The sequence below is a fragment of the Rissa tridactyla genome, chromosome 9 (genome assembly GCF_028500815.1).
Source record: "Rissa tridactyla isolate bRisTri1 chromosome 9, bRisTri1.patW.cur.20221130, whole genome shotgun sequence".
NCBI classification, from domain to species: Eukaryota; Metazoa; Chordata; class Aves; order Charadriiformes; family Laridae; genus Rissa; species Rissa tridactyla.
In genome coordinates this window covers 5,240,523-5,262,475 of record NC_071474.1, presented here as the reverse complement: position 1 = coordinate 5,262,475, position 21,953 = coordinate 5,240,523, and the positions used below count along the sequence as shown (strand labels likewise).

The following is a 21,953-nucleotide window of genomic DNA, read 5'->3' as shown; positions in this document are numbered from 1 at the left end:
TTTACGATATATCAGAGTTCTGTTATTTGAAAAATCAAGGTTTATTAGACTTTGTGCATTATTCAGTTCATTCCATGCCATTATTATGCTGATCTTTTGTGTACAGCGGCGGTTATTTACAACCAAAGTGTGAATCTAAAACTTAAAAGCAGTTTTCCAGCTTATCCTTCGCTTCCCTATTGACAGCCATAGCAAAAGCAGAATTGCTAGGGTTATTAGCCCAACCTGGGCTTAGGAACAACAGCGAGTGCCTGAATAAAAAGTACAGCTCCAAAGCAGCAAAAGGTGCCTGAGAGCAAAACAACATAGTAGTAGCCAAGGGAACAGGTACCTTCTTTAGACTGTCACACAGCCGAATAACCCTCCCCAGCTCTCTCCACATGTCTGCAGGTACGTGAAGCCCTTGTGATCTTTGGCCAAGGCTTTCATTGTCCAAGTCCTGATTCATGCTGTTCTGTATTCAGACTGGAGGGGCATGCATGATTCTGGAGACAAATGAGAAGGAAAGCTGTGACCATTCCCACAAAGACATCTAAGGCTTTTTCTGGACCAGCCTCAAACCCAGTAATGAAGGACTGAAGTTCACTTCCTGCTGTATATATGCATTTTTTTTTCTAACTGTTTATCTTCAAAACTTTACCAGGTTTGACACTTATTCCTTCCTGTACATCTCATCCCGACAGCTGCATTGTCAGTGGAAATTTCTCCATAGTCTCTAATATTAATGCTGTACATGTTGAGAGTGTGGGTTTTGGCCATGAAATTTGCTTCTTCTGCCATCCTTCACCTAGATTTCAGTCAGTTAGAATTGCACTGTAGAATCAAGGGCAATCTCATAGGTTTTGTAAGAAATTTTCAGTAGAAATCTGAAGGCTTCTGGTGTTTCCTGCAGAATTTCTCCTCAGAAAGACGCTCCAGAGATATCCTAAACAGTAAGTCCAAGTTGCCATCTCAGCCTGATGGGGTAAGACGTAGCGATCTCTATACCAGCTCTCTTTGTCTACCCCATAGAAAGGGTGTCAAGGATATGACTCTGCCTGTATACTACTCTCCTCTACGAATTCCCCAACACAGTTCAGCTCATTTCCAGGTAGTAGTGGAATCTTAAAAACTGTTAACTTGTTTTAACTACCTTTCACTAACAATCAGAATTTTTTTTAGTTTAAAAAAAAAATGGATGCACTAAAAAAAACCAGTTTGAAATGGAAATACAAAAAATTTACTAAGATGGTGGAAAAACATTTACTAAAATGGTTGAAAAAGGTTTTCATGTCTGAAACCAAAACGTTTCATTCTGAAAATTCCCTTAACAATCAACGTCCATACTGACATGAAGTGAGAAGAGAGAAAAATTTCTGAGAGATTTATTCCTCTGAGAAAATGTTTGTTGACAAAGAGAGAGGAGAAAAAAAAAAGCAGAAAAAACACACAAAACCAACACCGAATCCCGAAAGAAGTGGAGGAGAATACTTAAGGGACATAAATGTGTAAGGGATTCAAGACCTTCCTACCTCATCCCCAGAACGTTTCAGAGCAAGATTAATAATATGATTTTAATGATACCTGTGTAGGAATCAGTTTTCCTACCTGGAATTTCTTGCCTGACAAAGTGATCAAGGCCTCAGCCTCAGGTAACTCACAGAAAAATAATATGTGAGAAAAATACAATTTTAATGTCTTCTACCAAAAATGATGACCAGCTGTGCCCTCTATACTGGCGTTATTAGTTCATTACTTCCAGATAATGGGGAGGTAGCTTTGCTGTGTGGTCGTAAGTGAAGTAGACTGGAGTAGCGAGTTCAAAAGTGACAGAAAAAAAAGAATCCAAGAACTCAACTGAGAAGCTTACTGGAAAAGTGGGGCTGAAGATCTAAATGCAGGAGGTGGATGATTCAGTAATGAATGGAAGGCTCATTTTGACAGCTTGGGCTGCTATCCAAGCTAATTTGTTTCCAAGCCTTCAGTTTGCCAACTGAAGTGGCTGAGAAATAATAGGCCCCCAAAAATATTTCTAAGGAAACACAATGCCCATTATCACTGAAGGAGAAAGAATCTGCACATTTCAAAGAGGAAAAAGAAATTTGAGATCTGCCAACTTTGGCCAGTTCCAAATGACACAGGAAAGAGCAGTTATAATGTAGTGAAAGGAAAGAAGTAGCGTATTGTTAAATAAATTCAAAGTAAAAGTCATCACAAAAAATAGACACAATAAATAGAAGGATGTTTCTTTCACAGAGAGATGATTTTATGGCTGAGTCCGTGCAAGTAGCTATGATAAGGAAAAGAGTCAGGGGCATAGGAAAAATGAAGAAGTAATTGATAACGAGAAGTAGTACATAATAAAATGAAAAATAATGAGCCAATCTCTTGATTGTCTATTGTCTGTTGATCACAGGATTTCATATAAATCGGTTTGGATATTTTATAAACATTAGAGACTTAAAAAACTCACACACACAAACACTTTGTAGCTCTCACTAATGTCAACAATAGCAAGCAATATCTTGTGATTGTCACTGGAGGTTAAGCCTGGGCTTCCTTGTCCTTCCAGTCACACAGCACCCGTATGATCTCAGCCGAGACACTTACAACATGTCTACATCGAGCACGGCGCAGAAATACCCAACTTACCAGTAAGGCCACATGGCACAGCACGGAGTTGTGATGGTTTAACACCTCAAGCTGGGAAATGGAAAATCCATGTTATGCCCATGGGTCAGCCAGTGCAGTACCAGTCCTGCTGAACGGGAGCCACCTGTCCCTGCGACAGAGTTGAAAATACATCCATAGCCACTCTCTGCCTTCAGACCCTCTTTCTTCACATTTACTAAGATGACAGCTCATCTAGAAAACAGAAGAGAAGCAGGAGATTTGAGAACCATTTTCCAGCAAGTGAACGAGTTTTTTAGAGTAGAGCAACAAGATGTTCCCCACTGGAGAAAGGAGTTAGCAGTTAAGCAGAATAAGAGATTTCGAAGTGTTGAGAAACCACTTCATGGCTACAAGAAATACCTGTGGAGACTATATACTCTTTTTCACCACAGACTTTTATGAAGAGGCTAGACATGGCCGGCATATACATAAAAAGCTTTTTTTGCTTGTTTTAATTTATGAAGGCACATCAAAAATTGGTTATTAGTTGTAAAAAATATCTCCTAATTTTTTTCTACCTAAGGGCATAACATTCCAGTTTTCTGGAATAGCGGTATCTCATTACTTTAAGATCTGCTCAGCAAAATACTGAAGTTACCTGTTAACCTTCAGCTTAGGTTTTACAAACATTCAGCAGCTGCAAAACACCTTTCTCACACGCTACACAGTTGATGCTACAAACACCATCTCTTTTTGCCGGCATTGTGCACAAAAGCAAATTAACATTTTGCTAGGAGACTTGCCAGCCTTTTGCCTGATACCATCCCTGTGATGCTCCAACAATACATGACCACAGAAATGGCTTTCTCGGCCTCCTAACCATCTTCCTGATTTGAAACCTCCTTTTTTCTGTAAGGTATGTTCAGCCTGCATTTTTAAATGAAGGAAGGAAGAATGAAAATACTGTAACTCTTGCACTAGACAGATTCCTAAATCTCAAGTGGTTCTAGATGCACGTTTCATGGTAGATGGTATTGAGAACCACTCCTAATAGATTTATACAGGTGCCTACTACCTCCATTTCCACTGAGAAGGGAATCCAGCACTGAAGGTTATTTTTTTCTATTTCTAATACAAGTGCACTACCAGGCTACTTAATTAAATGGGCACTCAACGCTCACATGTTCCCTCGGGGTGAATCTAAATTGCAATGGGAAGGTATGACTGCAACTTCTGTAGGCATCCCCAGCCCAGCTTCTACCTCACGAGTGTCAGTAGCAACAAAGCCACACCTGAGCAGGCCTCACTGCAGACCGTATCGCTGCACGCATATTCACACAACTGTGTCACCTCTGTGTTTTTCACAGCAGCTAGATTAAAATTAGCTACAGCAGAATCAGGGCCGGCATTGAACTCCTAAAATATTTGAGAAGATAAAGTATGGAGTCCCTTCCCCTTCCAGTCACCCAGGGAATTTCTACCTAACAATTTCAGAGCCTTGTAACTGCCTCCGTTTCTTGCCCCTAAAGCCAATAGTGTTTCCGTGTGCTCATTTGCAGCAAAGGTACACGTTTAATAAGTATGCACTGACATACCTCATGGTTTTTTTATGTCAGTTGTTTTCATGGGTGGTCACCTCTCCACAGCAGAGCCCAAGGGTTTATTCAATACCTTGCAAATTGATTCTTCCTCGTGAGAGGGTACTGGCTGGATGCCACTGAAACAGAAATAACCATGTTTCTGGAGGTGAGATTGTTTGTGTTTATTCAATAAGCTGCATCTTCACAACATCCTGTTATTGGAAATCCAAGTATTTTAAGAAATTAACCTTTTGACAGAATTCTGACAAGGCAGGATGTTTTGCTGATAGATGAACAGTATCCTGACACACTTAAACAGATTAATAGTTGTGAATTTTGACATAATTACTGATTTCCTCAACAGATTTAAAGTCTAAGTTTATCTTCATGTTAATCCAATTTCATGCCTAGAACAGAGCAAGCACAACAGAATGTCTTTCGTAACCTTCTGATATCATTAATTATTGCTACATTGGGAGTTACAGCATGGAACAAACAGGTTTTTAAATGGAAATCATTTGTCTCTCAGCAGGGAGACTCAACAGTTTTATTTCCTTCAACACCAAGCTGCATTCAAGTAATCTTGTTTCATGGTGATCCTCCCTCGACAACCTGCAAGTCAATGGTGAAATCCCATCTATTTTGTCCCTGGATTGGTCAAATACGCTGCCCATAAGGGGAGGTGTCTATTTCCTCTCCTAATTGTGGAGGAAGGATTTTCTATATGTTAAGGCCACGCTTTCCCCAAGCTGTGGGCATTTGGTCAGGTTTCCTGGTGATTTTCCACAAAAGGAAATCCCCTAACTCATTAAAAAAAAAAATAGATTAATTGACCGGTTCAGTAACAAGCTGCCCCAGGACCCAATAAACTTTACAAAGGGTACATTCCAATTACGACTGGGCTCAGCGTGAACCTGATAAGTAAGCCAGCATAATCTTTCTGCAGCATTAAGAAATTTTTTTTTTCCGTTTCCCCCATTAATTTAACTCTTTCTCAGCACTTGTGGATTGACTAACCTCTTATTTTCCCTTGCCCTGGAAACGTTAACCCTACTGAATAACTCCCAGCGACATGATCTAACAGGTTCAATAAAACCAACCACTGGTCCACAGTCACTTTCTTTGCCCTGCTGTGGCCTTGGAAGAAGGGTTAGCCATAGTGCTGCCTTCTTCCACACTTTGCCTGGTGTCATAAAATGAATCCAGATCTCAGACCAGGACAGGGAAGAGGGAAAGTGACCTTCTCACTGCAGAAACCTCTGCTGGAGCAATTGGAATCACTTGCTAGCAGAGTACAACTACAAACCTGCCTTCACCGTGTCAGAAGGTTGGGAGGGATATGGGGTCTTTTGGTAACAAGCGTAATTGCAACAGCAGGAGAAGGAAACAGAATGCAGACATCAAGTTGGGGAGACAAAACCAAAAGTTACTGGCTACAAAACAATCGTTTTATATTCTCATATGTTAGTCCACCATAGCATTAGACGATACAGACCCGTAAGAAAGAGCATCTAAGACAAGTCCTCCTGACCCTTTTGCACCCCAGCCCCGTTCTAAGGCACTGCCTAGAAAAGCCTGATGTTTGGTAACACAGACATGCCAGATGTGGGTAAGCCTGGTTAGCCAAAAAGAAGAGCTCCTAGTTTTAGGTCTTCGCAGTGGTTCTCCACCTGAGGCACCAAGCTGCAAGCGGATACAGAAGACCGTGCGCTCCACCTCTATCCCCTCTTTGCCTATGAGGAATACGGTGGAAGCTCAGGCTGAGCACGAGGTTGTCCTCAGGTACAAAAGAAATCATTTGACCACTCTGGCAGTGTCTGGATGTGGCTCAAGCAATCGTTAGCCATCTCCTCCAGAGACAGGACACAAAGGTCAGGTGGAAGTGTCCCATGAACTGCACCTGCTCTGCAGAACTCCCAGCCTGACCCTGCTGCCACACAGCCTGGCTTGGGTACCGACCCCAAACTGCTCCACCAGACTGAACACTACTGATGCAGGACAACAGTTATTCACAGAGGCTTGTTTAGAAAACATTCAATCATTAGCTTACTAGTCATGTGAAGCAAATTTACGCACCTGCCTGGTAAGTACTGCTACTTTTAACACATAAAAATGCACAGAAATCAGTACAGAAGACACTTAAACTGTTTGGACCTACATCTACTTCTGCTCAGATTTAGAATATCATTTTCATACATTTATTATGCCTAGCCTGCGCTGTATTTCTTATAGGAACAAGAATAGCTGCAATTATTGTTGTCAATCAAAGTTTCTCTGAAGTCTTCAGCTTTACTGTTTCAATAACTCATTTTTACCAGTGGGAAGTGTCTTCAACAAACACTAGAGCCTAATTTGCAGTTTGGTTCCCTTGTCATTTTCTGAGTCATCCTGGTGGAATGCTGTGAGGCAAGAGATTAGTTTTAGGACTTTTTTTCATCTTCCCTTTCTTTACATCTGAGGGCTGTTAAGAAGTTTGGTTTCAATAGCTCAGACATATCCAAGGCGTACTACAAGTACCGAAGGTGCAATGAAATACAAAGTTTATTCTACTCCAGTACAAAGAGAATACCTGATAAACTGTTCCAAAGTCAGCCTTAGTACATGCAGCTGCAGCTGTTATTGGTTTCACTGGAATTACGGTTGCTTACAACTGGTGCTGGATTTAGCCCCTTAGAAGTAAACTCTTCAGCATCACACAGGGCTCAACTGTGATTGCACACTCATTGGTGTAAATCAGAAGTAATTCTAGCAATGATGCACAAACCTCAAGGTAAACATCAGCCTCCCAAAATAGCTAAGATGCCAAAAATAAACATGATACAATGCTGATGGATTTATAGATAACTGACAGTTTCCTCCTCAGATTCTTAATCAGGTGTCACTGAGAGGTGCTAATATAATTAGGGATGAGATATGGATTAATAGGACGAAAATATCATAACCTCACTCTTACAATAAAACAGCCTGTACACTATACTTACCTGCAAACTGCACCATTCTTCTGGTAGCATGACATTTGCTAAAGCAAAAGCCTGTTGATAATTCTCTATAGTCCTATATAGCACTCTGCCATGGCTGCTCTTCAAAAGGCCGTATTTATCCCCTGGGAAATATAGCTGTATTAATATGACATTTTGTCACAAATTAATCTTAAACAGGGGTAATATTTTTGACACTGAGTTGAAACTGGAACTAAAAGGAAGTTCAGGTGGTTAAAGTGGCAATATCCTGTAGCAGACTTATGTTCCCTGAGATAATACGGTTATGGTGTAAGTACCAATGTACTGGGATGTACCAAGGGGGAGAACTCTGCAAGTCTTTCTTCATTTTAACAACGGACATACAGGATCATCGGCCTTCTACTCTTTATTACAGCTGATACTGTAGTAATGCCCACTGATCCCCAACATCAGAATCTATGGTGCCAGGTGCAGTATAGAAAAACAAACCTTGTGCTCAGAAAAAGCAGCCAAGAAAGGTAATTAGCACCTCATCTGCCATCACTGCAAAAAAGTAGACAGACAGTTTAAAAAAGGTATTTTTTTTAAAACTAATTTCTCATTAAAGCGATTAAAAGTGGCCTGGTCTGGTTTTTAATTGAAGTCCCATGGCACAAGTCAGTTGTGACGAAAGGGATTCTCTGTGATGTGCTCTCTTTCCTGCTGTGGAGGTTCCCAGGCTTGGTACAGTTCGTCAATGCCAGGCTAATTAACACAATGTAATCTTGCCACTTACACCCATTTCCCAACTCATTTGCGCATAGCTTCCACTATTACAGAAATCCGGGTAAATTCATAATACAGATTTCCACAGGAGCTGACCCTATTATCCAAAGGATGCTGTTAACCTTTTCTGTTCCATTCCTCCAAACTACGTGGTGCTGATGGTCACCGAAGATGACTGGTGATTTGGTGTACCTTATGGGGACTTCAGTGTACATCTCAGCTGTGCTTCACCAATTGCATGTCATTTGCCTTTAATGGGATCATTTTCATTAAGACTAATGTCTCCTCCCTGGCTGTTTAACTCAATTCCCTCCTGAACCTGAAGGCTGCAGCCAGAGGCCATCCAGAAATATTTGTGTTATACGAAAGACTGAAATACCTACACTTCTGATCTGTTTAATATCTACCTATGAGATGCGATGTGAAGCCCGCTGACCACTAGTGGTCATTAAAGATCCTATGGCATTTTTTGCAAGAGCAGAGGGTATTATTAACTCCAGGATCCTGGCCATATTCCAGATTGGATAATTACATTCTACTGCACTAAATTTCCCCCTGCAGTTCCAGTTGGGGAACTTCTGTTCTTCACTTCCTCTTTTAACAACCGGAGCGAAGTGTCGCTCACGCTGAATTGCCAACACGTTCCAGCCCTGAGCTGGGGTACGCAACTCAGCCCACGGGTACACATTCTGCAAAAAATGCTCTGGGACTCGTTAGTAAGGAGGTGCCCAACATGTGACCTAGAAAACCATAAAAACACAGCTTCAACCTCAGCAACAGTGCAGGTTGATCACAACACTCACGTGTTGATGGATTTTATTTCTGGTAAGTGCAATCAAACACGAAAGGTCTGGGTGTCTGTCAGGGCTGCCCTGAAACGCCGCAGGCTGGGCAAAGAGGTTTTGCTGGTGAGCATTTTATCAACTGCTCAAGCAAGTGTAAGACTAAATCTGGCTGAGATCTACAATTCCGGCCTTTCTATGCCCAAGTAATCACTTGGCTGAATTGTGTCCACGAATTTTTAGATAACAAATGGATCTTCTGGAAATAGACAGTAAATACAAGCACCCTCGATTTCTGTATTGGGGAACACCAGAAAATACCGATCTGAGGGGAGGTTTTTTTACTTGAACAGAGAACCATGTTTGTTTATCCAGCTGAGTTGCTTGCTCCCTCCAAGCACTATCAGCTAAGAGCGAAATGCATCTGTAGTGAGGCAACACGGCATCATTCGGGGGTAGCACTTTACTGTCCTAGAGAGACAGAGAATGTAAAGAGACAATGTAAGAGTGGGAAGCAGTTCTGTAACTCTGCCAAGAGAGGCAGATCCACCATGTATTTAAAGGTCAGTTTGACTGATTGGGAAGTCTAAGTCTGGGACTCAGAAATCACGATGGCTAAACAGACCAATTCACTGAACGATTAAAGAAACCTTGAAAATACTATTTCTGTGTTCACTTGAGAGCAAACAGACAAAATTCTCTTCTCTGAATTCCTCCGGCTTAGCATAAGAAAGATGATACATTGTAGATTCCGTTGCTCCAGGCAACTGATGAGGAACCTCTTTGATGTGCTTTGATTAACGCTGCCTTCTTTGATTCAATGATATTCGGTTCCAACTCCACTTTAAAAAAAAAAAGCCTTACTACCAGAGGGAAAAACATTAAGGACACTTGCTTGGAAAACACTTGGGCTTATGTTAAGAGTTCTCACTCAAGATCAGAAAGTTTTGTTGCCTCTGTTGTTCTCTCTCCTTTGAGCTGGTCACCTTGACTGCAAACCTGGACACCAGGTACGCTCTCCTGGGGTGACACTTTCCATCTTTTACAATGATAGAAAAACAGAAGTGAAAGGGACTTCCAGAGATCACATCATATAGCTCTCCTTCTCTCCCAAAGCAGCTGATTGTTTCTAGCAGACATCTATCTGTCTCTGTGATGGAGGTTTCATACTCCTCCGGAGTGATCTATTTTGGGATTTGACTATCCTACCCACTCACACCTTTAAACAAAGAGGTGCTTTCAGGAAACATCAGGCCTCCAGAGAAATACAGCCATTTCTGTAGTAAACTCTGGAAGTTGTATAAAAATACATAGAACACATCACTTCAGTAATGTTTGATTAAAAAATGAAAAAGGATTATGTATCTGGCTCAGGTGGGAAGGGATACAGTTAGAGTTGGAACAGCTGGAACCTATCAGGATTCCCTTCCTATTCCACTACTCTGGGATTTTGTCATTGTTAATTTTGAGTCCAGCAGTTTTGGATTCATCAGACCAGATTGCAATACCAAGCTATTTTAGCGTGACGTCCAGTTAACAGTAGAAGAAACGGAGCCAGCAACCAGAAGGAGGAAAAGAGGACCACCTATCATGTTTCATTCACAGGGCAGACATCCTCAAACTCTCAGTCCAAGAAAACTCCCACTTGTTTCTGAATGAGCTGTTCAAAAGCAGCATTTTCCTGAACGGATCAGTACAGCTCACAGACTAAAGGCTATTCTAGAATGAGCCAATGGCATTTTTATACTGCTCTGAGTTAATATCAGTCTACACTGCAATGTGTATATTGATAGTGGTTTAAGTTAAGATTTTTTTAATTTATTTTTTTTTTTAAGAAATGTGAATTCCCGTATGCCCTACTTTGGTAGCTTAAAGATTGTAGGAGGTCAAAAAAAAATAGGTCAGTGAAAATAACATTGCAACAAGAAATTAATTGCAAAGAACGTTTAATATGACAGGGGACTACATAAAATCCTATTATATTTCTTCACTATCCTACTCAGTAGTCTGTACTATTGCTATACTCAAAGGCCAGGGCAGTCTCCCAGGGTAAATTGCTACATTAGTTTGACATTTCTGGCTCCAATTAACCTTATATTTGAGCTATTTTCTGAGGGTTTTTTAAAAAAAAATCTGTGATAAGGTTATGTTTTTCTATTAGAGTTTCAATTGCTTAATGGCCTGTTCCTGATGCCAGTCCCTCTTTTAAACACACCCTAGGTAAGAAAATTAGGCCATAGTTTGGCAATACATTGCCTTTGGCAGCAGGGCCAGCCTAAGGTATTCCAACCTCTCCCTCCTCGCCCGTGTCCTCACAGGACAACACACTATCCTCTCCTTTGCACCCACTCAACTTATGTCTGCACTGCAAGCCAGGAACTAATCGGTCTTCAAAAGCTTGCCAAAACCTCTAATTTATCAAGTGTGGATTGTGAAGGAATCAGAAGAACAGAGAGGATATCTGACTTCAGGAGGAAAGCAGAGTAACATCCCACTTTTGCAACTAAGGGCAATGAACCAAATCACACCTCAGATGCTGCAGTTATAGCCTGACTGTAAACGTTAAGTATGGACATCACGAGGCAGGTCAAGGTGACATGGAATTAAGCAACGCAAACAATTGTCTCAACAAGGAAAGAGCAGGACCAAGGTCTTGCTGCTACTTTAAGCAGAGAGTATAAGTACATTTACTCTGATGATAGATAGATAGATAGATATAGATAGATAGATAGACAGACAGACAGACAGACAGACAGATAGATATCTCCAATTCAGAAAATGCTGCCAAGAACATGCAAAAATTTGTTGAGAACCAATGAACCCTGCCCACAGCTGCGGATCCAGCCAGACCAATATCTTCTGCGGACAAATCAATGAGAAAAAAAGAAGAAATTCAAGAAACCTTCCTATGTGGCCACTTGCCCAAATAATGTTCAATGAGCAACAATACCACTGAATTTAGCTTCCTCCCTCTCTGCACACACGAATATATATTCATTGTTTGAATTTCACCAGAAAGTAATTCCTGGTAATAAGGCTTGGTCTGTAATTTGCTGGCAAGCAGTTCGCTCCAAGTATGAAATTTTCAAAAGATGAAATTCAAGCTATATGACCTATAGTTTGGCAGAAGAGCCAGTTTTAATGCTTTAATCACGATTCTGATATAAATGCTTATATTTATGAATGTAAATTCATTAGCTACGAGCATTTGCCAAAAAAAAAAGTATCTTTTTGAAACATTCACAATGTCAAGTCTGTTTATTTTAATGCTTCCAGAATATAATTACTCAGGAAGTGAAACATCTTGAATTTCATTTTTATTTTCATATTAATGTATTTCAAATGGAAAGAATAATAGCTAGATTTTGCAGATCCGCCCAGCTCCAGTATTAGATGAGGGGTAATAATACTGCACAAAGCATCATAGAGACAACTACAGAAGTGCGAGAGCCGAGATATGGTTGGCAAGGAAACCACAATTTACAATAGCCTGGGTTTTCATATGCAGAACCTACAGCACTGTAATGTTAATTACGTAGAGCAAGGCAAGGCTCTGCTTCTGAAGTCAAGTCACTCCATTGACTACCACATGAGCCAAACTAAGCAAATACTGCGTATTCATCATCACACAGAATTTCTCTGATAGATCCAACGGAAGTAAATGACAAAATTCTCCTTTATTTCAGTGGACAGAGATCAGGACCTTGGGCCTTACTTTATTTCAATCCATTCTTAATACCATTTGCCATCCAAAACTAAATGGTATGGTAAAATCATGCAATACAGTACTCTGCTTAAAAAACAAGCAAACAGATTTGGAGATACACAGTGAGAAAACCATCACGGCTAAGATTTTCAAAAGACTGATAGTTAAGTTAGGTAACTTTAAAAGTCTTGGTGTGATCTTTAAAAGCACCAGAGCTCTTGAAATCACGTAACAAAAACGAGGACGCTTATTTAAGTGCCTAAAGAAAGTTCAAGTTAAAAGTGAAGTTTTAGTAGCCATCAAAAATTCCCAATGCTAAAATGATACTTCTGAATTACAAAAATCATTCACCTCAATCCTAAAATCCGTGTCAATATCTTATTAAAATAAGGCATATGCAGAAATTATTAAACCAGATTAAAGCTACTAACGAAAGCCGAAGCACAAGTGTGACTCACAGCCTGTGTGGAGATGTACAGACTTACATCAGACTCCAGGCAAATTTCAGCTCCAGTTGCTCAGAGCAATTGGCTGTTGCTCTCTCCTTTCTTCTCAGGACCTCAGTATCAACCAGCTCAACCCTAAAATAAAGAAACTCCAGTTTGGAGAAACCTTTCCAGAATTTAAGTCTACACCGGGATACTGATAGCGTATTTTGAACCTAGTGGTCTGAGATACAGATCCTGCCAGTAAATGTAACGTCAGGAGAGATCCTGCCCCCATGGAAACTTGCTGTGCTCTGTAGCGAACCCCTGACCAAGAGAGCCATTCCCAGCCAGGACACAGGGAGTTTGCAGGGGTGTGAGGACCGGCACCAGACCTGGAATGCCGGTCATCCCCCTGCTCGCCACTGCCCAAGGTCAGCAGAGCCGGCCATTATGCAATCTTCTGCCAATTTGCATTGTAAATGCCGTATGAGCACCACCTTATCCATCTGGAGGTTACCAGCATATCATTCATTTATTGTGTTGTCTAAAAATTACCTTTAGAAATATAAATGCTAATTTGACTGTAAAAAGATTGCATCAATGCAGAGATTCAGACTGGGGGATGTTTTCTACATTCATTAATGCAAAATAAACTGTTGTGTTTTCCAGGAGCTAAGGATCAAGGACCATCTTTTACATAATTAAAATTCTGAAATTTTAATATTATCTTCCCCGCACAAGATTCAGAATTCAGGAAACACCTCTCTGAGTATTAATTGTGCAGAATAATATGGCTGTCCGCCTGTATGATCTCTCCATCCTTTGATGTTTAAATTGATCCTAGTATTCTAGAGGCAGCTTCTGCAGAACTGATTTCCTCGTCTTTATTTTAGCTAGGTTCATTCAAAGGGCAAAATATCTAAGCATTCAGCTTTTGACCCTACTAGCAAATATTTAATATATGAATTAAACTGGACAAGGCTTTGCCAGAAGCTCTCTTCATGTTTTATTTCTGAAGCTATTTTTACCAACATTTAATCGCTTAAATGTAAGGAGATAAAGACATCTCTGACAAACTGTGTTTATTGAGCTAAATGCCATCAAGGAAAGCCCTTTTGTTTTTTTATAATGGGTTCAGTGCACTTTGCATCTCTGGCTTTATTCTGAAACATACCGTTACAATCCTAGAGGATGATACAGTAGCTACTATTACCACTAAATAAATGCACAAGTGGATGGACACAGGAGGCAACTTGACAAAGAGATGGATGGATAAACTGGAAACTGCCTTTAATAGGCTCCCAGGAAATAAAAGAGCGGCCTACAATCTCCAGTTACTCTCCTGCCCTTTCTGTATATATTTACAAGGGACCATTCTGTAAAAACCATCAGCAAGCAAACCACAGCCAGACACCTGCTTAAAGGTCAAACCAGCAGCAACAAAGCAGAAATTAAAAGGGAAAACCTTGATTTTCACTCCCCTTTCTCCTGTTCCCACCAACCAGTAGGCATTAGAGACCAGACTGCTGGGAGTCATCAAAATAAAAAAAAAAATTATGGATATCCAAATATTTTAGATATTAATTACTGTATTTGGGATGATCAGCAGGAGGAGGAGGAGAGGGTTTTAAGAACAAATAGCCAAAAGGTGGAGAGGGCAGCAGCAGAATGGGAGAATGACAGAACCAGGCCACCACCAGGTGGAAAGGGCATCGGGAGAGAGTGTGATCAAGTAATTAGCAGGTGGAAGGAGTTAAGGGTCAAAAATCAATCTGTCGGGGGGCAGCAGGGAGGTATTACCACTGGCTCTTGACCGACCAGTGCAAGAGGAGGTCTGCAAGCTGCTGCCAAACGTTTGTCTCAACTCCGCACTGGCTGCAGCACACTCCGGAATGGCACAAACTTTTACTGGATGCCCACTCTTGCGGTTTCTGCTACACTTGCTCATTTTTGAGGGAAAACAGGACTTCTTAGGACATTGCTTTGCCCCCAGTAGGCAGATGACGAACAGGCAGTCTGCTATGATAACTAGCTTTTTGTCTATTTAAACAGGGGGAGAGACATTCCCAAACTAATTCCAGTCTGCAAACAGTTTTCATGCAAGTAATTAAACATAACAGTCCCTTCACTTCCCAGACATCTTGGACCCCAACTTGTTTCTTTTAAATTATTTTTGTCAGGACTTGTCATAGCAAAAGGAGCAAAACAATATAAAGAGTAAGCATGAGCTAGACCCATGGGGGAGGCTTTTTCCCCCAAAGGATAAGGGGAATTTATACACTCTTCTGATTTCAAGAACACAACTGTGTCTCTGTCTTTATGAACTACCCATCCTCTGATGTTCAAACCATCCTCAAGTACAGGACAGAGCACTGTAGAAGTTCATTCAAAGGTCAAAAATCCAAGTATTCAGCTTTTGACCCTAACTAATCTGTCGGGCAGTACCGCAGACAGGAAAACTCTGTCTATAGTAAAAAGACAGAACGGCAAATGCCAAGCCAAACTTCCCCATTACACATCCTACAGGACAGACTGTTGACAAATTTCCATTTATCGTCAGGGAGAGAGCAGTGTTGTAGCAGGTGAAGGCCTCCACCACTGTCCAGTCACCCTTTGCTGCCCCTGCGGAGGCCAATAATAGTGGTGATTTTTGTTATGGGGTAGTGATCTGTAATTTAAGTGGAGACATTCATCATTCAGAAGTCACAGTTGAACAAGCTGCTCAATGATGACCCTAGGGCACTCCCAGCCACGAAACCAGACTCAAACAGCAAGCTGGGGATATAAACACTTATGTTTAGGGAAGAGTGTTTACATCCTGTCTCTCTCTCACTACTTCTGTTGTTTAATAGATGGGTTGAGATCTCGTGTGATGTCCTTCAAGAGTCTATAAAGAACGACACAAGTTCCAGCAATCAATAGAAAAAGGAGACTCTTAATAGTCCACACCAGTGATCCACTCACATTCATTGTAAACGGGCAAAAAAAATTGAGTCTCCAAAAATCTGAACACCAAACACACTGCTTTATTGCGCATAGATAGGTACATTAATTCACTGTTTTCCTGCTTCCTTAAGAGCCAGTTCCCATACTATTATTTCAACAGCAATTGCAGAGCTATGTGCTGTCTCCAGGAAAAAGGAAAAAAAAAAAAAGGCAGGACCCGGCAAGAAAGCTGAGATTTTTCATGGAGAAGGGCTGGAAGTCAATAAAATTCTGAGAACATTTCGTGGCCAGCACACCATACGAGGGACGTTTGGGAGTAGATGATCAGGCATCTTTACGACTGTCTAGTTACCATGCCCATCTAATTACCTATTGGAAAAATGCTATCCATCATCTACTGTCTACCTTCAGTGAGAACAATGCTACTGTCCGCTCCAGTTTCCCAGTCAGAGCAGATTGCCAGGAATAGTAGCAATAATGACATCCCCTTCTGTCCTCACAGGAACTGAACACAGAAATATAGCTGCTGGGATTCTTCTGCACACTTTTGCCAGCTCTCTTGCCAGGATCTAGCTGTAAGACAGACTGGATCCAGACATGGCTTCATAAAGTGAAAAAAAAAAACAACCCCAAACCCACAAAAAACACCAACAACCAGATGTGCCCAATAATTGAGAAAAGAGGCTCTTTCTCTCATACAGCTATATGAAACTTGCAGGATTATGCAAGAAAGAACTTTAGCTAAAATATAAAATAGGACATCAGAACTCTTAGGATTTTGCTCCTGCCGCTGATCCTTGTGCAATTCACTCATCTATGCCTTGGTATCCCTTGTCTAAATGGGGATGACAGTACTTTCCCATGCCGTGGCGGTTTTGTGAGGTTCAACCCTTATTAACATTTGCAAAGCAGATTGGGACCATTGAATGGAAGGCTGAAAAGAATTTTTAAAACCTTATTAACTTGAGAGAAAAATATTGGGGGGAAAAAATATCCCAGCTAGGAGCAGAAGACTGTTCCCCTTCTTGATGTGGCAGTAGTCAACCCAAACTCTTTGGGTTTAACCCTGTTCTGTAAGGCCGTTCTCTGGCTCAGCTGACTCTGAACGATCATGCTCTGCAACCACCTCTTTTCATACCCGTTACCAAAGGTGAGCAATATTTATTGGTTCAAGCAGGGCCAAGGGCTGACATTAAGCAAATTTCAAGGGTTATTTGAAGTTAATTGAGTTTAATCATGTAATGATTTTATAATTAGTCATAGTTCCCAGTCTTATACTGAAAAAGTCACACTTAAGAATTATTTAAAAGAAAATTAAAGCCAATTTAGAATAAGCAGGGGGAAACTACAGCAGTGATTGGTGGGACTGGGTGAGGGTATCAGAAAGTGTGCTGGCTAAATGCAGTAGCTGCTTTAGTGCACTGAACCTCTGCCTTTAAGTGCAGTGAGCTGAAGTCCCAGCTGGGGACGCGCAGTAAGGGTAAGGACAGCAGGAAGTTTCCGAATGTTAGTCATGCTGACTTGGTGCTATTTCTCACTGGCAATGAATTGGATGGATCCTGCCCCAGGGGAAAAGAAACTTCAGAGTTTTTCCACCTCACTGGAGCCAGGTCCAACCTAGCTGATTCAAAAGCAAAGGCCAGGAAATTGTGTTTATACATCCTGAAGACAGAGCTTGCCAGTGGAAAACTATACCCCTTAGTTATATAGAAGGTAAGTCCTACAACACACTTACTCTAGAACTTCAAGCACGTGCTTGGAAGTTGAATCTGAAATGCAATTTTTTTCATTTTTTTTAAAAAAGATTCCTGTGAAAATGGCGTGCATAGCAGTAAATGAGGCGTAAACAAGATCAACATCAATGAGTTCAGTGAAGTTACGACAATAATGCATCCTCCTTTCTATCCCCAACTCTGCAAGGCATTCAGGACACAGGCAAATAACCACCTGTGGAACATAGCACCTCAGAAAGTGAAACTATACCTGTACTTCGGGATAAAGGACCTGCTTAGGGATAAAGGACTCAGAGGTCATCCAGTCTCTGAAAGTTAGCATATCCCTCGGAAGAGAAAACATGTTACTTTCAGAGACGAACTGGTATTGTTTCCACCAAAGCTGGCCCAAGGTGCAGGAAAAGCAATCAACAGCATGGGAACCACCTGCAATTGTGACTTTTGGGGTGGAGGAGAAGGTGAAAATGTAAGGCTGTAACATCTTAGAGAAGCAGGAAGGCGCCTCCCAACAAGAGGAGCTGTGGTCTGTCCAACCTCACCCCACAGTGGCAAAAGCCTCCTCCTGCTGTCCCTTCTGGTTCTGCTCCACTTCTGTCTCAAACCCTCCAGAGCAACCAGCACCTGCCCAAGCTCCTTCCCCTGGTCTTGTCCCTCAAGACTAAAAGGCACCCCAAGTTTTACCTATGCAACAGAGCAGCTGCGAAGGGATGCTGACTGGCTCTGTGTCTTGTCCTACTGCACACGAGGCGTCGCAAGGTTTCCCTGCAGACTTCACCCTTTGGTGTGGTGTGGAATGGCACTATCACCATGCACCGGTCTTCCCACACACAGCAGCATGGCCACCTTCGGGGCGGGCCCCAAGGACTACGTGACTCATCTGGATTTAAGAAGTCCTCCTGAAAAACAGTTAAGCATTTATAGGTACCAGTTCGGTAAAGATACTTATCACCCTGCACAGAAAATAATTACTGATAAAATTATACTTCTCCTCATCACCCAGTGATAATTCTTATATAATTGTCTTGCTTATTTTCATCAAATTACAGAACTGATGTGTCCCCAGCCACTTGGCAATGATGACCACAAGCAAGACTAGCTGGGACAATTCTTTTCTTTCAAATACTCAAATCATGTGGAAAATCCAGACAAGGAAAAACAATCAGACAAACAAAAATTCAGAGCAGAGATAAGAATTAAGTAGAACACTCTTTAACTACAATACATTAAAAAATAAATTAATTTGATTTTTCACTTCAGAAATAAGATTTTGAAGTGATTCCATATTATAAATATAGACATATTCCAACTTGAAATGACTGGTTCTGCTTTTCAGTGATTTCAGTGATAAAGGGGATTTCAGTGATAAAGGTGCGAGACAAGACTTTCACAGCAGCCCAGTAAATATCACGCCTTCATTCTCTTGAGCAAAGGAATAACTTGGAGACAACGCTCTACGTGTGCTGCCGTAGGAGCTGAGCAGTTGTAAAGGCTGATGACGCGGTGGTGTCCGCCCAGGACAGCATCGCCACCCAGAACACCACAACGCTGAGTGCTGCCTGATGCAAAACCTTTGGTCCTCCTTGAGAGAAAAACGAAGAACAAGAGGAACAAGAGGTGTGTGAGACAGGGCCGTGCCACGGGACACGTGATGTGCCCAATGGATAGCAGAATCAGAGACAGTCAACTCGGTGGCTAATTCTTTCAGAGCAAATCCACCTCCCAGGACAGTTTCCAAAAGCTAATGCCTTAACTCCAGAAGGCGGTGTTTGAAATAATGAGCCTAACAAAGGCTTCTTTCCATTTTAAACAAATCATATCCACAGTATTCTTACCCTCTCCCTACAGCCATAAATAATACCAGTGTATTACTTAATGATATGACTTATTTATTATTTATTTAAATGATTTATGTAGAGCCTATAGCCTTAACAACTATAACGATAACGATTCAAAAACCAGAAGCAACATGAAAAGGAGATGCTTAAATAATTAAAAGCCTCCCTCCTTTCCCGAAAGAGAGCCGAGGAGCAGTGTGTTTTTCTTTAGGTTTTTAGTTCTCCTACAAGTGAAAGGGCAGAGTGCCATTGGCTAAATGCTGGCTTAGCAAAAGAAAAACAATAAATCAGAATAACCAGTATTACTGTAGCTCTTGTCTAGCCTTCCCCATCCATGCATCTCAGAGGAGGGTAAGTACCACAGGACCTATTTTACAGAAGGTGAAACTGAGGACAAGGAGGTGATACAAATGGTCCACGGTCACCTAGAAGTTCACGTGCAAAGCTGGGCATAAATCTTTTCTTCCATCTGCTGGACCAGACCTCCTCCACCACGCCACGCTACTTTCATATTTTCTCTTCCCGATTTTTTTGTTTCGTGATTCTCTGCTTTTTCAGCATTTACCATGTTTCTTCTTTATCTCCATCTCTCTTCTCAAATTCAAGCATTCTTCCTCCCCTGGTGGCCTTTCCCTCCAGGTTTACCCCTCCTGGCAGTCACTTTTTACCCAGTTTTTCCAAATAGGTTTTATCCTCTGCAACTAGGCAAATACTTGGCAACTCACAGCACAAGTGTGTAATTGAGCACAGTCGTAAGTAAGTGGATTATCATTGAAATGACTGATTTTACACAATGCAGAAAGCTCAAGGCAGCAACAGGGTGCTTTGCAATTTAAACGTTGTAGAGAGAGGGAAAATATTTTCAGGTTTCATTTTAAAACTTTCTAAATGCAAAAACAGAAGCCGATTCCCCGATGGCAAGGCATAAATACACATTGTAAACTCAAATCACCAAACGTTTGCCTAGCTCTATTAAGGGGAACAGATGAATTATCAGAATCAGACTTTACAGAGCAGGTGGAGTAGTAAAAAAATAATATAAAATTTTAAAAGATGTTCTGGACTACTCTTCCAACAAGCAAAACAGAAAAGTTCCTTGACATCCATCTTGGGGTGCAATGAAAAAATTACCAAAGTAGACAGATAGTTATCTCCAAGAGAAAACCCTAAATACTTACACTTTGAAATCTCAAAGTTTACACCTATGTTGTGGAGCATTCAGAAAAATAGCACTCAGAATTCATGGTCTTGACTGGAAATTTCTAAAGACAAACCCAGCAGCTCCATCACTTACACAAAGATAAACGCTTACAGATGTCTGAAATTCCTTTTTTTTTTTAAAAAAAAAAAAAAAACAAACACCATATTCAGGACACTGGGCTGAGATTTGGTAAACTGGTTCGATACCCAGCTCTGCCACAAACTTTCTACATGACCTTGGAAAAGTCATTTAGGTCTACGGATCTACATTAGGAAGCTAATCCACCCAGATAATGCAGAGAGACAGAGACAGGCACCAAAAGAGTGGGGATGGAGACCACCTAAATAATACATAAAGATATTATTTTCTCCTTCTCTTCATCTCTTCTATTGAATATTGCTCGTTCGATGCTGCATTATCTTTACGGCGTAGACTTTTCTCCTCCCCCAATAGGATCCCAATTCGTATACCATCTTGAAGTACTGCATTAATACAAATAAGAATACGAATTCCAAATTGTTATATTTATCTCATCAGAGCTGCTTACATTTAAAAGACGTAACTGTCACAGTGAAGAGCTCATGCGCAATCTGCAAACTAAAAAGGCAAATAAACGTTTTGTTAAAAGTTATTTGAGGGCTGATTCTAAAAACAACCGTCAACACAAGAAAACCACAGTCTGCTCAGTGACCAACTGAGAATATAAAGAGATACAAAGTTTAAATGAAAAAATTCACAACTTGATCGGCCAAACTACCTTCTTTATTCTCATAAATAGCAAATAAAGGAAAGCATTTGTGAATAAAAACTATTCAAGACTGGAAGCAGGTACATTAGATATGGTGGACTGAGAAAGCAGATTCAGTCTGCTGGAGACAGACAGTCGCAACAATTTCCAGTGTCAAAGAAAAATCTGGCACCTTGTTAAATATTAATAAGCTGTCAGGGTCAAAATGTTTAGGTCCTCCCAACTCAATCACTTTCATTTCTACTTCTCAGAAGCCATTCAATTGGAAATACCCTTTCCTGTCTTGCCCCTCCTCATCCTGCCTTCTCACCAACAATCATGCAGAATCAGACGAAAATGGACAGTAAATGAGTTGGCAGCCAAATGATGTTTTTGTCTCCCCTGCCTTTGCTGGTATGTATTCTGTTATTTTTAGCGAGGCACAGAAAACTTAAATACAAGAAAAAGAACAATGAGAATACTTGGTTTAGCAAATCTCTGCCGCATTTTCTGCAGGTTAGTGTTATTGATTACTGACACCTAAGGGTCTGACACATAATCGATAGACCTCATGACCCACATATGTGACATGGCCTGTGGGGGCTTTAGAAACAAGAATGAACATGGCAGCTCCATCCGAAGCTTTTCATATAATATTTATTTATTTATTTGCAGGCAAAGCTGTTTCTACTCAAATT

The 21,953-nt window shown here is 41.0% G+C and overlaps 1 protein-coding gene across 4 annotated transcripts in view; it reads right to left on the bottom strand.

Moving 5' to 3' along the window:
- LOC128915087 (protein FAM169B-like) overlaps positions 1 to 21,953 on the bottom strand; it is a 137,715-nt gene that overhangs the window by 59,856 nt on the left and 55,906 nt on the right. For all 4 annotated transcript variants that reach the window (XR_008468519.1, XR_008468520.1, XR_008468521.1 and 1 more), the window contains 5 exons: positions 18,174 to 18,388; positions 12,871 to 12,966; positions 4,188 to 4,309; positions 2,632 to 2,761; positions 332 to 485 (listed from right to left, as the gene is read on the bottom strand). The gene's annotated coding sequence lies outside the window, so the exon portion shown is untranslated. The remainder of the gene's footprint in view (positions 1 to 331; positions 486 to 2,631; positions 2,762 to 4,187; positions 4,310 to 12,870; positions 12,967 to 18,173; positions 18,389 to 21,953) is intronic.